At 44.6% G+C, this 18639-nt stretch overlaps 1 protein-coding gene across 6 annotated transcripts in view; it reads left to right on the top strand.

Annotated features, from left to right (window-relative positions):
• The first annotated feature begins 567 nt into the window (after positions 1-567).
• Positions 568-18639, top strand: part of LOC129603759 (uncharacterized) — a 54902-nt gene continuing 36830 nt past the window's right edge. For 2 of the 6 annotated variants that reach the window (XM_055506732.1, XM_055506722.1), the window contains exon 1: positions 580-897. The gene's annotated coding sequence lies outside the window, so the exon portion shown is untranslated. Of the gene's footprint in view, positions 898-922; positions 1137-1675; positions 1974-2087; positions 3313-18639 lie in introns of those variants that run through there. The other 4 variants (XR_008693965.1, XM_055506730.1, XM_055506726.1 and 1 more) reach the window with 4 other exon arrangements.

Here is an 18639-nt window from a genome sequence, read left to right as displayed (position 1 = left end):
TAGAAATGTAAAACTACTATGTTTCATATGCAGGTCTTTTCTAATATTGAAAGAAAAATATAAACATGCACTTTTTTACTAAAAACTTAGTGGAATTAATGAAGAGATACAAACCGTGTTTTGGGGGATTTCGTTTTTTTTTTTTTTTACACTTTTGGGCATGCTTGATGTTATACGGTAAAATATGCTGGGCTGCGTGCAGCTTCAGGGCAAAGAACAATAAAACACATTCCACAGACATCCCCCTGCACGGGACACCAGTGTCCAGTTTCACGTGGGTTCGACATCGATTGGACGCCACACTGCTCAGGGCAGCACGGCTCAAGCCGAAAAGGCTGGACCTGCAGAAAAGTGATTTCCTTGTCTTCGGCTGCAGTCAACGTCAGTGACTCTCTGTTTAACTCAAGGGCTGAAGACGCTGTGATCCCTGTCGGGACATCGGGCTGCATTTGAGAACACAGGTGAGCCACTTCGTGTTTCAGTGTTTATATCTGCTGCAACTATGTTTTAATCAATCTCTGACGTCGACTAAAAAGCGAGTGACTCACTGATGCCTGATCTGAGAGAGGTTAATAAATCCCTGTTATGAAAACTTAGTGGAATGAATGAATGAAAGAGATACAAGATACCATGTTTTGGGGGATTTCGGGTTTTTTCTTTACACTTTTGGGCATGCTTGATGTTATACGGTAAAATATGCTGGGTGCGTGCAGCTTCAGGACAAAGGGCAATAAAACACATTCCACAGGCACCCCCCCTGCACTAAGTCGACACGGGACAGTGTCCAGTTTCACCCGAGGCCGACATCGATTGGACGCCACACAGCTCAGGCAGGGAGGCAGCAAGCGTCCAGTTGAGCATGTGACAACACAGGATCGCAAGAGGAACTGCAGCGGGGTGAGCCACTTCGTGTTCAGTGTTTATATGTGCTGCAAATATGTTTTAATTAAGCTCTGACGTCGAATATTTGCCGTTGGCCACGTTAAAGCGAGGTTAGCCCGTGTTAGCTAACTAAGCCGTGGAGTCACTTGCAAACGTGCATCGCCCTGAGTTATCGCCTTCATATGCTCTGATACATTTTAAACACGACACACTTACCCGTGCTAACTAGCTAAGCAGTGGCATCTACCACAAACGTGAGTGTATTGAGTTATCTTGGAATCAAATATTGTCTGACATGCTAACTTGAGACTCTTGTCCCTGTTGGCTAACCTGGCTGCAAAGTTGAATCGAATGAATCCTGTGCTGTCTCTGTTTGGTAAAGATATGTGTACAACTTGTAGAAGCTTTGTCAACCAATTGGCCTTAATTTAGGTCATTGATTCACAAAAATATCACACTATATGGATTAATCACCGTGTTTTTAAATAAAAGTGAATCCAGATAAAAGCAGATGGAGTTTACATACAGGGTCTTTTTAATAAAATGAACAACATTTTTCACTGACGTTGTTTTACTGTAATCTAAATTGTTGATCTAAATTATTGTTTAGCGATAATGCTCAATTTACAAAGGGTTCACTGAGAGATTCATTAACACCATTAAAGTTATGGTTTGACTGTAAATTATTTTTCAGTGATCATTTGCATCCAGTACAGCCTCTAAAGCTATTCATTTGTAAGCATGATATTTATCTGCAACTAATGTGTGTTTTTGTATGTCCACTGAATTTCAGGTGACGCATGAGCAGGCTCCTGCAGTGGCAGATGAGACTGAGATCTCCCCTCCTACATTTTCTGTACATTTTAAGAAAGAAAGAAAGCCTTTAATCATCATTATTACATCTGTTTACAATGTAACGATAAAATTGGTATTCTGCATTTAAACTGCCCTAGTTAAAGTGACATATACTGTACAGCTTATTAATATTTTATGATTTTATGTCTCTCTGCTGCTAATGTGTGTTTTTGGATTCCACTGAATTCTAGGTGACACACAAGCAGACTTCTGCAATAGCTGACAAAATCCTCAAGGTAAAAAGGTTGGACCTGACCAGAACTGATTTCCTTGTCATTGCCTGCAGTTAACGTGTGTTCACAGTGATATGTTTGATTCAGACAGCCACTGTGCCATGTGTTGTTTCAAAGCCTCAGCCATCAGCCTTCCACTACAGGCAGTGTGATGGTGCACCAGGACAACGGCATTCAAAGAAACAGCTCTGTGAAGCAGTCCCATGTCTGTGAAGGATGCCAGTCAGCAGGATGAAAACATTTCTCTACATGCAGCAGCAGTCTGACAAGTCCCAGGAAGGTAAGATAAGGTAAGGTAAGGTGTTCAATGCTTCAGGATAAACAGAGTGCTACAGCGCCAGTCTGTTAGCACACAGTCCATTCAGTACAAAAACAGACTCTGAAGCTGTAGGAGTGTGAAAATGGGCTGAAGTTGTAGCATGAAGACAAACAGCTCCGTCAAGGACGACGTACTGCTGCTGCGTCAGGAAAAGAGTCTGCTGGATGACAAGATCGCTGTGCAGCAGTCAGTGACACAGTCTGTGCACCAAAAAGGCAGTGTGATGGTGCAGCAGGACAACAGCATTCAAAGAAACAGCTCTGTGAAGCAGTCCTATGTTTGTGAAGGATGACAGTCAGTAGGATGAAAAAAGATTCTGCAACAGGAGAACAACAGCAATCTAAAAAAACAGCTCTGTGAAGCAGTCCTATGTCTGTGAAGGATGACAGTCAGCAGGATGAAAACATTTCTCTACATGCAGCAGCAGTCTGACAAGTCCCAGGAAGGTAAGATAAGGTAAGGTAAGGTGTTCAATGCTTCAGGATAAACAGAGTGCTACAGCGCCAGTCTGTTTGCACACAGTCCATTCAGTACAAAAACAGACTGTGAAGCTGTAGGAGTGTGAAGATGGGCTGAAGTTGCAGCATGAACACAAACAGCTCTGTGAAGGACGACAAACGTACTGATGCTGCATCAGGAAAAAAATCTGCAGGATGACAAGATCGCTGTGCAGCAGTCAGTGACACAGTCTGTGCACCAAAAAGGCAGTGTGATGGTGCAGCAGGACAACAGCATTCAAAGAAACAGCTCTGTGAAGCAGTCCTATGTCTGTGAAGGATGACAGTCAGCAGGATGAAAACATTTCTCTACATGCAGCAGCAGTCTGACAAGTCCCAGGAAGGTAAGATAAGGTAAGGTAAGGTGTTCAATGCTTCAGGATAAACAGAGTGCTACAGCGCCAGTCTGTTTGCACACAGTCCATTCAGTACAAAAACAGACTGTGAAGCTGTAGGAGTGTGAAGATGGGCTGAAGTTGCAGCATGAACACAAACAGCTCTGTGAAGGACGACAAACGTACTGATCTTTGAGTCTCAAAATCTGTGCAACAAAATGACATTGTGACTTGCAACTAATAAACATCTCTGTGAAGCAGTACCAGAGTCTGTGAAGGACAACAAACGTTTTGATGCTGCATCAGGAAAAGAGTTGTGCAGCAGTCAGTGACACAGTCTGTGCACCAAAAAGGCAGTGTGACTTGCAGCAGGAGGACAGCAGTCTAACAAACTGCTCTGTAAAGCAGTCCTATATCTGTGAAGGATGACAGTCAGCAGGATGAAAACATTTCTTAGCAAGCAGCATATATTACGCTGAATGCCACATTGTGATGGACAGCTTTGCTTTAACAAGAAGAGTATATATAGAATATATATACACTCTTCCTGATTTATGGTTTATTTAATGGTTTATTTAGCTAATCCAAAATGTGTGTGATGTTGCTGTGTTGGTGGACAGGTTAGGTTTCTGCTTTAGGGTGTGTATGCGGGAAGGTGGGGGGGGGGGGGGGGGGGGGGGGGTAAGGGGGTGCAACCAGCTGCTGAAACCAAGCAAATCTGTTAAGTAAACAATCGGAGCAAAAAAATAAATAAATAAATAAAAAAAATAAATAAGAAGCATGGATGTACCTTAGGCTAACACATTCATAACTAAACAATTTTTGTACTGTGGTTTACCTTGGAGATTAATACTAATACCAATAATAGTGCTAAGGTATGTGCACATACTAATTCAAACATATACATACAATATACATATTATATTTATATTAACATACATATGTGCATTATTATACATATCCCATACTACTTAATAAAAGTCATAACATACAACACCACAAATTCCATATTCACACATTATTCATATTGGTAGTGATAAGTATCAATAATACTTACAGTTGGATTTGGAAAGTGTCCCACTACAAGGTTAGTAAGGCTGTAGCTTAACATTATTCACCCAAAGGGTGAGGCAGACGTTGGTGCAAGAACAATGCCACTTGTGGAAGCCAGGGTGATGTGAGGGGCTCCGCCACTACGCCCATCCAGCAAGCAGAGGAAGGAATCCTAGCAGCCAGGGAGCCCACACACCTTCAGTTCCAGGAGGGCAGGTGTTGCGACCCAAGCCGCCCACACAGAGCCCCCCAGGCAGAGCTGCAGCAGCCACAGAGACAGCACCCGAGGCCAGAGTGGGCCACCGGGGGTCAACGCTGTCCGCCCCATGAGAACCAGGGGCAAACACTCCCCCCGGCGGGAGGGTCGGCCTGAAAGAGTAGAGCCCGAGGACCCACGGTCTGTAGGGAGCCCGCCAGAAGATGCCCCCGCGCCCAGAGTGGGGCCCGCCCCCAGTCCACCACCCCCACACGGGCGGAGCGGGGCCCACCCCATCGGCCCGACCTCATCCCCTGGCGCTACAGCGGCCTGCAGCACAAGGCCAGCAATTGGTGGGGTCAGCAGAAAAGAGACCACCCAGGCAGACAATCATCGTACCCCGGGCGAAAAACCGGACCCCCCACACTTCAACCGCACCACACGCATACCAACTCACACAAACACAGACGCATACACCCACCCACATGAGCAACACACATCATCACATCAACAAACACACACCATAGACTCTCTCACAACAAACTAGTCAATCATACGTGAACCAATGCGCTCTCAGATACATTCTCGCACCCACACCATTCGCTTGATCACATTCGTGGGGAGGGTAGGTCTCCGGCCTGCCGTCCATGTGGCCCCAGGCAGGGACCGAAGCTTCTCCCGAGCCCCGACCAACCCCCCCAACCCTGGGGAGGCAGAGGGCAGCAGAAAAAGGTCCCCCAGAACCCTGCAACCGAGCTTGGACGTGAGTGTGTGGAACTAAAGTGCACTGAAGGTGGGTGACACCTCCAGGAGCACAACCGCTGGCTGACGGTGTGTCCCCCGGACAGTGCCCCCCCTCGCCCTAAATGTCTTTTTGCAGTTAAAACTGGGTGGTGATCTCTCCATCAGGGCCAGTGGCCGAGGCCACAACTGGCCTCAGCCCCAGGCCCCAGTGAAGGAGCCCACCCCCGGCCCTAAATGTATGTGTATGTAGCTAAGTATGAGGAACTTTGGGAGATACCCAATTCTCCGGGGGGTCCAGCAGACAGAGCCATCAATGGGAAGGCTCCGTCTACTGCCCCCCCCGGAAGGAGCCCCCAGATTCCTGGACAAGTGTGTATGACTAATGCAATTAAAACTGCAGAGCATCCCACTAGGAAGGGACGGAACCACTTCCCAGTAGCCCCGGTCCCTCCATCAGCAGGACGCCCCTTGCAGACCTAAGTGGATGAATGCGGAGAAATGTAGTTGGGAAGCAGAGCGCCAGGGTCCGCAGAGCCAGGTTCCCGACTGGCTCTGCTACCTATCCCACCACCCCCCACAACCCCCAGCCAGGAAGGGACAGCCGAGACCCAGGGACCGCAGTACTACTGCCCAGGCGCCACACGCAGCACAGCCAGAGCCATCCTCACCCTTCTTTCACACTTACCCATTCTCTCGCTCAAGTATGCCCATGCTCGCCCCGTGTAGTGTAACACTCAAACCCACACACATACTCTGCAGTTGTGCATTGAGGGCCAGCCTCTGCCCAGGGCCCAATGAAGGTTCTAGCCTGAGTAGTCCGCCAACCCCCCCTGCAACAGGCCCGAGCAGTTACCAGAGGGCGTTGGACCGCTAGGGCAGGCAGCGCCCCACCCGAGCAGGGGCAGCGCCCCAGGGGAGAGACACCCCTCCGGGCACTGGCAGGCACCCCCAGAGGGAGTCCCCCGGACGCAGGTCACCCAGGTCTCCACCCCCAGGTCCGCCCCCGCACACCGGCAGGGAGGCCCGCCTCCGGCTCCCCGGAGACAGGCACACGCCAACCCTCAAAATGGTCCCACCCCGGCACAGGGCCGCCGGTCTCAGCAGCCACCACACCCCCGCCGCAGGGGACCCATGCGGCCAGCCCAGAGTCCACCAACCCGTTGTCTCGGTTCCTTAGGCAGGCAGGCACCACCAACCACTAGTCACCCCCCCACCACTGTGCCAGACATGACGCAGCACCCGAGCCCAACGCATCCTTACCTGGAAATGGAATCAATCAGAGTATAGTTTTGGTCATTGATTTGACGAAGCAGACAATGTGTCTAAGGTGGTATAATCTAACAAGCTGTTCAGGTATTGAGTAATGCTTAATTTTTTTTAGTTTTCCAGTTCATGAGGATGATTTTCTTTGCGACACAGAGGGCAGAAAGAAGTGTGTGTGATGAGTTTGTCTCTAGATCAAGCCCACTTAGATCTCCTAGAAGACAAAGTGCAGGGGCTGCTGGGATTGGACAGCTTAACTGGGTTGACAGGTGTTCACATACTCTTTGCCAAAATTGCTGCACAGATGAACATGACCAGAATGTAGGAATCTATCTGCTGTGTTATCTGTACAGTGAGGGCAAATATTTGAGTTTGTGAGACCCATTTGGAACATCCTTTGTCCTGTATAGTGAGTTCTATGAAGAATTTTGTATTGTATTAGTTGTAAATTTGTATTTTTTGTCATTCTGAATAAATTAGAACATATGTTATTCCAGAACGTGTAATTAGTGGTGATATTGAGATCAGCTTCCCATTTAGAGATCGGAAGGCTCACTGTCTGGTCTACATTGGAAATTAAGATATAGATTTTGGATACTGTCCTTTTCCCTGATATATCAATAAATCGCTCTATTACTGGTGGTGGTTGCACGTGGATGGCAGTATTCTTACTTTTTGCATTAAGTATTGACTTTAGTTGTTGGTATTCTAAGAAATTGGCACTAGTGATTTCATAGTGAGACACTAGTTCTTCAAAAGAGGTAAACTTGTCTCTTGTGAAAACATGTTTCAGATGTGTTATCCCTTTGATATGCCAAGTTGGAAAGTGTATTGCCTTTTTGTTTTGTATGATGTCTGGATTGTTCCAGAGAGGTGTGTTTTGGCAAAGAGTAAGCGAAGACCCATTAATTTTAAGAAACCCCCACCAGGCTTGCAGAGATGCTTTTATGCTAATGTTCTGGTAACAACTATGATGTTTGATTTTGGTGCTGATAAAGGGCAGATCTGCAACTTTAATATTTCCACAAAATGTTTGTTCAATATCTATCCAGGAGGAGTCCGCTGGCATGGGTTTTATCCATTTGTGGACATGGTTCAGTCTATTGGCAAGAAAATAGTGGTGGAAGTTAGGTAGTTCTAGGCCGCCGCAGCGTCTGAATTTTTGAAGAGTTTTTAAACTAATTCGTGGTGGCTTGGTTTTCCACAAAAACTGTGAGATGTAGGAGTCTAATGTCTTAAACCACGCCTGGGCTGGCTGAGTTGGAATCATTGAAAATATGTAATTAATTTTTGGCAGGATCATCATTTTTATGGTGGCAATTCTTCCCATAAGTGAAATGGGTAAGGACTGCCATCTTTTGAGGTTGGCTTCTATTTGTTTTAATAATGGATTGTAGTTTAGATCAATAAGCTCTGATAGCCTAGACGACAATTCAATGCCCAAGTATTTAATGTTCCCTGAATGGAGTGTGGTAGAGGAGATGTTAGTCACCTTAAGGTTAAGTGGTAGCACTATAGATTTGGTCCAGTTAATAGAGTACTCTGAAAGTCCTGAGAATTCATCTATGAGGCTGATAGTTGTAGGAAGAGACGTCTGTGGCTCCAGGAGAAACAGTAACACATCGTCAGCATATAAACTTATTTTATGATTTACTGATTTGGTCGATATTCCAGTAATTCCTTCATGCTGTCTTATTGCTGCGGCTAGAGGTTCAATAAATATCGCAAATAGTGATGGGGAAAGTGGGCAGCCCTGTCTTGTCCCTCTATGCAGATTAAACCTTGGTGAGATCTGGTTGTTTGTTCTGACTGCAGCGTTTGCTGAGTTGTATAATATTTGGATCCAGTCTATGAATGTTTCCCCAATGCCGAATTTGTGCAGAGTGGCTAAAAGAAACTTCCAGTTTACTCTATCGAAAGCTTTTTCTGCATCTAAGGAGACGATGGCTGACTCTAGTTTATGGATGGTGACATAATCAATTAAATTAATTAGTCTGTTCATATTGTTTGTTGACTGTCTACCTTTAATGAAGCCTGTTTGATCAGAGTGAATTATATATGGAGGGATTTTTTCTAATCTTCTAGCAAGTGCTTTACACACTATTTTTAGATCTACATTTATTAGTGAAATTGGTCTATAACTCGATGGGAGTGTAGGGTCTTTTCCTGGTTTTTGGAGCAGGCTTATGAAGGCAGAATTCATATTTGTCGGTAATGAATGTTGTTGTTTAATTTCAGCTAACATTTTGTAAAAGCTGGGTGCCAGCATGGACCAGAACTCTTTATAAAATTCAGTTGGGAATCCATCTGGTCCTGGAGCTTTTTTATTGGGCATCTCCTGCAGAGCTTCATGTAGTTCTGCCAAAGATGACAATGAGTCTAGAGTTGTAGATTGTTCTTCATTTAGCTTTGGCAGTTCTAGTTTATTCAGAAAAGCCTCTATGGCTGAGGTGGGTGGATCTATTTGGGACGTATATAACTCTTGGTAAAAGTTTTTAAAGTTATCATTTATTTCATGGGGATCACGAGTAATGTTGCCTTCCTTATTAGTTATTGAATGGATGATTTGTTTCTCTTTATTATTTTTTAATTGGTTAGCTAGAAATTTACCACATTTATTAGCATGGTCAAAGTTCTCCCAGCATAATTGGTCTATCTGAAACTGAGTTTTGCAATCAATTATATTATTTAATTTCAGCTTTAGATTCTTTAGGTCTTCTAGGACATCATTGGTTGGAGAGGCTGCATATTTAATCTCTAGAGATTTTATTTTTTGTTCTAATTCTAATTCAAGTAACATGTCCTTTTTTTTCTTGTGTGATGAATATGAAATAATTCTACCGCGCATAACTGCCTTCCCAGTCTCCCAAAGAACACAGGGTGAGATTTCCGGTGTATCGTTGATTTCTATAAAGGTTTTCCATTCTCTCCTGACATAACTGATGAAGTCTTGATCATTGAGTAAGGATGTATTAAACCTCCAATTCCTGGTTGATGGTGTGGCTGTCTTAATCAACGAAATGGACATGGGTGCATGATCACTGATTGTGATAGAGTGAATATTGGTGTCAGAGACATCTTGTAAGACTGAGTTATTTACTAAAATATAATCTATACGGGAGTGAGAGTGGTGAACTGGTGAGAAAAAGGTATATTCCCTGGATGTAGGATGAAGAGAACGCCATGTGTCACAGAGACCAAAGTCATCCATGTACTGTTTTAAGGTCTGTACTGATTGCCAGTTCCTGTTGCTCACAGCTTTGCTTAGCCTGTCCAACTCAGGGTTAAATACTAAATTAAAGTCCCCTCCTACTATAAGTTTGGAACCAGAGTGAGCAGACAGTGATGTGAAGAAGCTGTGAAAGAAAGAGGGGTCGTCAGCAATAGGGCCATACACATTAGCTATGCAATATTCAATGTTTCCTATCAAGATATTAATGATTATATATCTCCCTTCTGGATCTACAATGGTATTGTTATGCGTAAAGTTAATCTTTTTATTTATCAGGGTGGCGACCCCTCTTTGTTTAGAATTGTAACCGGCTAAGTAAGCATGTGGGAACTCTGCTGATGCCAGAGTGTAATTTATAATTTTGGGAATATGAGTTTCCTGTAGTAAAACAATGTCTGCTTGTAGGGTTTTCAAATGGTTAAATATTTTAAATCGTTTCTCCTTCTTATTGATTCCACGTACATTCCAAGTGACAATCTTCAGTGGTGTCATATCTTACCTGACTGCTGTGGATCACTAGTCTTGTGTGTATGTAGTGTGACAGACTTTAGGTGTGTAGCTAACCTTAAGTACCTGTGTATTCTGAGTTGTGTGTTATCTATGTATGTGCACGTGTTTCCCCTGTGCAGTAGATGTTTGTGTGTGGCTGCTGGAGGGCTACATAGCTGGCTGACTACGTGGAAGAAGAATAGAGAAAAGAAGGATGTAGACAGTGTGGAGTGAAAGTAGGTGAAGGAAAAAGAGTAAAGGGAAGGAAAATTAAAGTGAAAGGAAAGTGAGTGATTACGTATGGTGAGCGCTTTGCAAAGTGAGTGAGTGAGTGACATTAGAATGACAGTAAACATTTACATGAAACATCTGCGAGAGAACGAGTTTGAATACTGGATGTAAATTTATAACACATAGTTGCATTGCATCTATTATTTTTTTAACAAACCTTATACATTAAACCATTTTTGTTACATACCACCTGCTAGTAGAGCCACGGAGTTGCTTCCCGGTCCCGGTAGAGCTCTCCATTGACGTACAGTTTGTCGACGCTGATGACAGCCCTGCAGCCTTCTGCCATGAACCTCTTACGGATGGGGAACAGTCGGCGGCGGCGGTCGAGGATCTCCTTGGGGAACTGGTCGTTGACGCTGTAGTCGGTTCCCTTCAGCTGTCTGCCCCGGCTCTTAACCAGTTCCTTCTGCTTATAGTCATGAAACTTGGCAACGATGGGTCGAGGGCGCTGGCCATCCGGTCGTCTTCCTCCAAGTCTATGCGAACGGTGGAACGCCATCTTGTCGACAACTTCCGCTGGAATCTTCATCTGTTGTTTAATGAAGTTTTTAATTGTGGTTTCAGTGTTTTCCTCTGCCTGTTCTGGAATCCCCGAGAACACCAGGTTGTCCCTCATGCTGCGGGCCTGCAGATCGATGATACCTTCTTTTATTTTTTTATTTTCGGCCGCTAGCTGAGCCACATCCTCCGTCAGGGACTGCACCGTTCCTTTCAGGGCCTCGTTCTCGGTGGCGAGAGAAATCACCTGCTGCTGGCTAAATTCCAGGGAGTCGCGGAGGGCCATAAACTCTTTGTGGAGGAGTTCCACTAGCGCCAGACGTGCGTCGAAACTTGATATTTTTTTCTCGATTGACTCCAGGATGTCCGTGATGTTTTTATCCGCCGAGCTAGCTCCAGGTGACTCAGGTGAGTCAGACGGACGGGAACGCTTGTTGGGAGCCGTCTCCTTTTTCCCCATTACCAGACGCTCGAAGCACTCGTCGATATACTCGTAACTTTCTTCGGTGTTATCCAGAATGGTAGGGTGGTTGATTATTTTCCGTAAAATAAGGTAGTTATTTATTTAAATTGGCGGATAGTTTGTCGCGCTGTTGTTTACTACCGGTGTCGCGCCGCCTTGTTGAATTTCTCGTGCTGTTCTCGCAGAGTCTCGCGTTCTCTCACAGCATCGCGTCCTCCAGCCCCCTCGCGTCCTCCAGCCCCCTCGCGTCCTCCAGCCCCCAGGATGAAAACATTTCTTCAAACATTTTCATGTCTGACAAGTCCCAGGAAGGTAAAGTAAGGCAAGGTGTAATAGACTTCTGCGGCGCCAGTCTGTGCATAACCAGACTTTGAAGTGGTGGAAGGGTGATAACGGGCTGAAGTTGCAGCAGGAGAACAAACAGCACTGTGTAGGACGACAAACTTACTGATGCTGCATCAGTAAACAGTCTGCAGGATGACAAACTTGCTATGCAGCAGTCTGTGACAACGTCTGTGCAGGACAAGAATGCACTGAAGTTGCAGCTAGAGGACAGGCTGTAATTCCACAAAAATTATTTTGTGACACTGAAGTTTCCAAGTTGGAGGATTTTTTTTTTCACGTTGGATGAACCGGGACAGGCCCCCAGGTTGGAGGATTTCCCAGGTTGGAGGATCCCTGCTGGTGGGAGGTTTCCAGGGTTGGATTAAACGGGGACAGGCCCCCCAGGTTGGAGGATCGTTTCCACGATGGATCCCTGCTGGTGGGAGGATTTCCCAGGTTGGAGGATCGTTTCCACGATGGATCCCTGCTGGTGGGAGGATTTCCCAGGTTGGAGGATCGTTTCCACGATGGATCCCTGCTGGTGGGAGGATTTCCCTGGTTGGAGGATCGTTTCCACGATGGATCCCTGCTGGTGGGAGGATTTCCCAGGTTGGAGGATCGTTTCCACGATGGTTCCCTGCTGGTGGGAGGATTTCCCAGGTTGGAGGATCGTTTCCACGATGGATCCCTGCTGGTGGCAGGATTTCCCAGGTTGGAGGATCGTTTCCACGATGGATCCCTGCTGGTGGGAGGATTTCCCAGGTTGGAGGATCGTTTCCACGATGGATCCCTGCTGGTGGGAGGATTTCCCAGGTTGGAGGATCGTTTCCACGATGGATCCCTGCTGGTGGGAGGATTTCCCAGGTTGGAGGATCGTTTCCACGATGGATCCCTGCTGGTGGGAGGATTTCCCAGGTTGGAGGATCGTTTCCACGATGGTTCCCTGCTGGTGGGAGGATTTCCCAGGTTGGAGGATCGTTTCCACGATGGTTCCCTGCTGGTGGGAGGATTTCCCAGGTTGGAGGATCGTTTCCACGATGGTTCCCTGCTGGTGGGAGGATGCCAATATTACCAGTGTAGTATATTTATGTATCATATCATATATTATTATATAGGTAGTGAACAATCTGTTCGGGTCAGGTTAAGATGCAGTGACTGTTCCTCAACCCTTGCAGTTTCGCAGGGTCGTTGTCTGGGGAGCATCTGGGATAGACTCCAGGAAACAGACATTTACATTTACTTTTAGCAGTAAAATTGATCATTGCTTATGAGAGAAGTACAGAGAGTAGATGGGTTCGTGTGGGGTGGGGTGAAAGAGTTTGCTTAAACTGGGTTCGCAGAATCTGTTGCGTAAACTGTTTATTCGAGCTGTTCCTAAGGAAATATTCAAAATGTCACGCCGACCTGAGAAAGGAACTGGGAGGTTGATGGTGGGCCAGATGAAGCTGGAGCTGGACAGATAACACGGCCCAGCGCCAGGACTTTCCAAGTAGCCGAGAAAAACATCTACACGTCCTTATTTGGACATGTGGAAAGACTTTAGGTGGTGGTTAAAAGCAGGCCTTCACAGGCTGGGGTTTTTCAGAGCGCTTCGCAGAGGGTCCGCTGGTAGCACACAGCGGACCCTTTCCGACCTCTCGGTTCTCTCTGCAGAGGAACAAGCAGGTGAATTCGGTCTCTGCCTCTCTTGTTATTACTCTTTTGTAATCATTATATGATTGTTTTAATTTGTCATGTATAATAAATTTGTATGCTATTGATTTAAACTTCAAAGTTGAGTTCTTGTGAAATCTCTGTCGTGGAAATACACGACAGAAAATGGCGTCACGACAAAGGCAAGAAAGCCGGGTCTGAAGCCGACAGGTGCCCGGCTGCACCCAGCCCGAGACGACTCGTCACTGGTGGCCACAGGTGAGATGCGCTTAAAGCTCTTACATGACGATTCTCTGTGTTGGGGGCAGTGTGGGCAAATGTTGGTTACATTAGAAGATTCTAAATTCTGATTCGGCTATTTCTAGAAAACAATCTGTGTGGGAATAAGCAGAGAGAGGCAGTGGAGAATTTGCTTGTATAATTTGCTGTATATAAATATAACTAACCAACTGCTTTATTTGTGTGCTGTACTTTGCTTTCATTGTGGGGACATAGAAAATGACATGGCCTATTGACCTCTAAATGTTGACTTACATGTTAGCTCTTTGACAGACGACGTTGGGAGATTCTAAATCAAGGGCTTATATAGTCTGTATGTGGCTAAAATAAATTTAAGGCTGTGTAAGTACGGTAACTGACGTTGGAAGTGCAGGCCCAAGAAAAAGAACCCAAATTGGCAACATATACTAAACACCTTTTTGTAAGTTGGACACTCTCTACTTACCATTTTATAGTTCGGGACTGAAAAATATTTATTCAAGTGGTTCTAAAATTAAGGTGAGGATTAGTAACAGCGTCAGATTACGGTGCGGCCTCAGTGCTCAGTTTAGTGAACCGAAAAGCCGACTTTTACTCACCAAATTAGACCAAATTTATATATATATATATATATATATATATATATATATATATATATATATATATATATATATATATATATATATATATATATATATATATATATACATATATATATATATATATATGCTTATATATTTAAGGCACTGTAGGTTTATGTGCGTATGAGGAGACCTACATTAAGCTTGGGACTGATCAATCCAAGTGTAGATTTTCTCATGAGTTGTGAGGCCTGAGAAACATAGGGAAATCAGTAAAAGCGCTTTCTGTGATATGCAAATGAAGATGAAGTGTGCTGGCAATAATGTATGAAGTTTAATCAAGTGTGTATTTGTGTATATACGTATGTGAAGTTAAACGGCGTAATAGTTGCTTGTTGCTGAGTTAAATTTGAAGTAGGCTGGGTTGACAGCGGCTCCTCTACTCCTCCGGTGCAGAGGGAGTGTGTGTGTGTGTGAGGGAGAGAGGAAAAGAGAGCAGGAGGGCGGGGGAGTGAGTGTGTGTGTGTGTGTGGACTAGACAGAGATCCCCGCTCCTCATACGTGTGTTTTCAGATAGTTGGGGGGAGACATTGGCTTGGTGCCAGGTGGCGACACAAAGTTGGGTTTTAATTTTTGTTGTTGTTTAATACTTTAACATTTTTGATTGTCCTATATGGTGTTCACTTTTCTTTGTAATTTAATAATCATTTTGACGTAATCTGAGTATTTTAGTGCATTTTTTGTGACGACGTGTCTGCACTGTGATTAGGAGTGGTCAAGCTGGTCACGGTGTGTAAAGACCGCGGCTGCTTTGTTTATTAAAATAATAAAAAAGGGGGGAGTTGTGAATTGAGGCGCGGTCTCTGAATTGGGTGTGGAGGCGTCAGCCGTGTGCCTCTTCTGTTGTTTACGCTCCAGAGAGAGAGAAGAGTGTGTGTGTACTGTATGTGTTTTACTGCTCAGAGCATTAAGCTCAAGGGTGTGTGTGTGAGTGTGCATTGGAGAGACATAGACACATAGTTGGCAGACTGAAGTAAAGCCTTATTCTTGCTCCTATTATTACTATTATTGTAACGGACAGCAGCTAAACTTCAAAACGTTTACTACGTTGGTTGAAGAGGAAGGAATTTTACTGTAACGCTAACGCTTCTAAATTGGCTCAGAGCCGTCAGCCGTGTGCTTCTCTAAGAGCAGAATCAGACTGGAAGTACAAAGACAAACAGAGTACTTATGAGCCTCCATCTGTCTGAGGCTCCGCCTCACCCCTCCCCTGAGTTTTCACCAACTTTTCAGATCAGATGTATGTATGTATAGACTATTAGTGCCTAGTTAGTATTAGGTGAGAATAAATGTTAGTAATACACTAGGTGAGAATAGAACCACAAGAAGGGGTTTATGCGACGTACATGCTAGTGTACTAGTAGTGGTCTGCAGTGTGTTGGCTATACTTTCTGTCAGTGTGTATTGGTGGGATTTAGCTTCTATTTTTTCATTTTCAGTTTCCATTTTTGTCTGGTTCTAGGTTAACTAGGTTATTTGGGCAAAGTTAATAAACATTCCTCCATTTATATCAAAGGTCCTTCTTTGCTTACGCGGCTGTAGCAGCTGCATTCTCATGAGCAAGACCACCATTTGTGACCTAATGTGGGTTAGGCACAGCCTGTGACATCACTATCACGTTAAATCAAGTGTTTCAATTACGCTGATTTTGTATAAACCTAGTAATATAAACAAAGCACATGATCAGCTCCAATAAGACGCTTATAATTTTCTTCAGCAGTTGCTCTGAAGCGGGCATTTCTGCAGTGGTTTGGTTTATCTTTGCATCAGACTTACTCTTTTATTCAGAACAAATCAAAACTCATCAGCTCAGCAGTCACTAGGAATGATTATCGGGCCAGTTGCTTAAAACAGAGGTAAAACCAAGATACCCAGAAAGGAAGAGCGTCAAATTACAATTTAACTGTTTAATATTTATGTTGCTTTTCACTAACTATGGGTTGTAAAGACAGGGAACTTACTTCAGTTATGAACACTGATTGAGATTAGTTCAGTTACAAGTATAATTAGGTGTAATTAGGGATTGAAATCATATTTTCAGTAAAGATACATATTTAATAATGAGATCTGTGGATGGGAACATGTCTCCAGTCGAGGTGTTGATGAAGGAAATTCAGAAATGCTCAGACAAATGGAGCAAGCAGACACATGAATCCACGTCGCCCTGGCCTTCAGAGGGGACATTTGATCTGAGGCAGTGTGCAGAGATGCAGGGTTTTATAAAAACCTATAAGATAAAAGACAAATCTGTAAAGCGAGGCCTTAAACGGGAAAGAGAAAATGCAGTGTTGCAATTGTTTATCAACTGTGCAAAAACGATGAGCAAAAAGACGACTCAATGTGGTGATAATCAAATTAATCAGATCTCTATAATTAAGTCTCTTTCAGATGCGTCCCAGATGGATGCAGAAGAAACAAAACCATTACGGACAAAGAAGCCAGTTCACCCTGTAGCTGATCTAGAAGGGACAGACAGGGCAGTGGAAAGGGATGAGTTGTTAGAACTGCCCGACATTTATTTAAACACAGAGAAAATCTCAATTGGAAATTCTCGCAGTAAAAGTGATCTGCGTGACAGAGCAGGTAGATCACTGTGGGCTGGGTCAGATGAGGAATCAGTGTGTGTGGGTGACGAACGGGTAAATGAGGTTTCTGATGGATTTCCTCTGCTGGTCAAAGAGGCAAAGCGTCAAAATCTGCCCTGGCCTTCAAGACCAGATCAGAATGATCTGACTGACACTGTGGGACTTTGCAACTTGTCACTAGACCAAATAACTGACCATGTGATTCATGCTGTTGAGCTGCGTCAGAAGCAGGCAAAGGAGGCAGTGAAAGAAGCAACACGCCAGCAGCAGCGAAAAGAGGGGAGAAAAGAGAGAGGAGGATGGTCTCTGCTCAACCAGCCAGCGTGCCTCAGACCCCACCTACACCACCAGGCATGGCCACACCTCAGGTGATGTACATTCTACCAGGAGGGTGGACAAGACGACCTCCTATAAGGAGAGGAGGGTTCCCTGCAGACAAAGGCAGAGGAACAGAAGGCAGCCACAAAGGAGGCGTGAGATGCTACTGCTGTGGGAAGACTGGTCACGTAAGAAGCCACTGCTTTGATTGGCTACGAGGCTCACGAGGAGTGCCCAGACCAAAGGGGTCCGCTGATCAATGTGGAGTCCACTCAACTGGGTACTAGAGAGGACCAGACACCTGCAGGATTCATGAACTTTGTTGATGGGCTCCATCAAAAGCCAAAAAGCCAGATGCCTCTGAATCTGTGACTTCACCTTGATGCACACTTTAGTACTTTGAGACTCAGACAAATATCTAAAATTGGGAAACAAAATAAACAAGTCGGGCTGGTCAAAATAGCTCAGTCCTTAAACCTGCCAAAAGAGTCAAAAATTAAAAAATATGCCGATTTTACTAGGCAAGGGAAAGACAAAGGTATAGAGAATATTTCAAGATAAAGTTCCCAATTCAATCACTCTGCTGACAAATGCTCCATCTGATGCTCAGTGGTTGACGGTGTTAAAAACAATGTGAATGTGAAGTATGTGGATGAAGACACTGTGTGCACCAGACTTTGAGACATGCCTCAGTCCATCTCTCCAACTAACACTAACTGTAGACAGTTGTCTCATGGTATTGGTAAAGACTCATTCACATTAGTGAGGTAAGAAAGTTTCACTAGACAAGCCTCAACACTGTAGGAAGTGCCTCCCACATACCATAAAGTGAGTGAAGTATCTGAGGAGGTCAATCAGCTAAAAAGGGAATTTGAGGAGAGTGTAAATGTTTCCATCATACAGTAAACAGCAGTTTGATCCCTACAGGACGTAAGCTAGCATAACGCATCATGCTCTCGTGTGTTACAGAAAACATCAAACTTTAAAGTGACTAAAACCAGACGTGCATTTTACTGCTACTGTGCCAGTTCTCCAATAGACAGAAAAACCAAACCATTCAGAACCTGCAAGGTGTAACTGTTGCAACAATGCTTAGCCTTCTATAGTACTGTATTGTAATGCTACGGATTGTGGTGCTGCAAGCAGCTACTGTTCACTACACTACACTTAGTATTTGCACAGTCCGTCTACTGTTTAAGTGGGGCTGCAGTTTTAATGATCGCCTTGACATGTTTTGATGAGGTTCCACTTAGTTCTTATCATCACTATCATTAATATATTCCAACAGAGCAGAAGACACATTTAGCAAATGTGTAAACCAGGTCTCAGTTCATTTTTTCTTTCCATCCTTTTGCTAAACAGTTGACATAGATGTCATCAGTCTGCAGGCCTTAACAAGTGTTACAGGGCTGTGGTGTTCTTTACGGCATAGAAGGAGGAGGTCTGGGGAAGAGACTGAGCAGCAACAGTGACGGTGCTTTATCCTCCAAGAGGGTGACGTATGTGG

This window comes from Betta splendens, unplaced genomic scaffold (assembly GCF_900634795.4).
Source record: "Betta splendens unplaced genomic scaffold, fBetSpl5.4 scaffold_29, whole genome shotgun sequence".
Taxonomy (NCBI): domain Eukaryota; kingdom Metazoa; phylum Chordata; class Actinopteri; order Anabantiformes; family Osphronemidae; genus Betta; species Betta splendens.
This window is presented reverse-complemented; position numbering and strand designations above follow the sequence as displayed.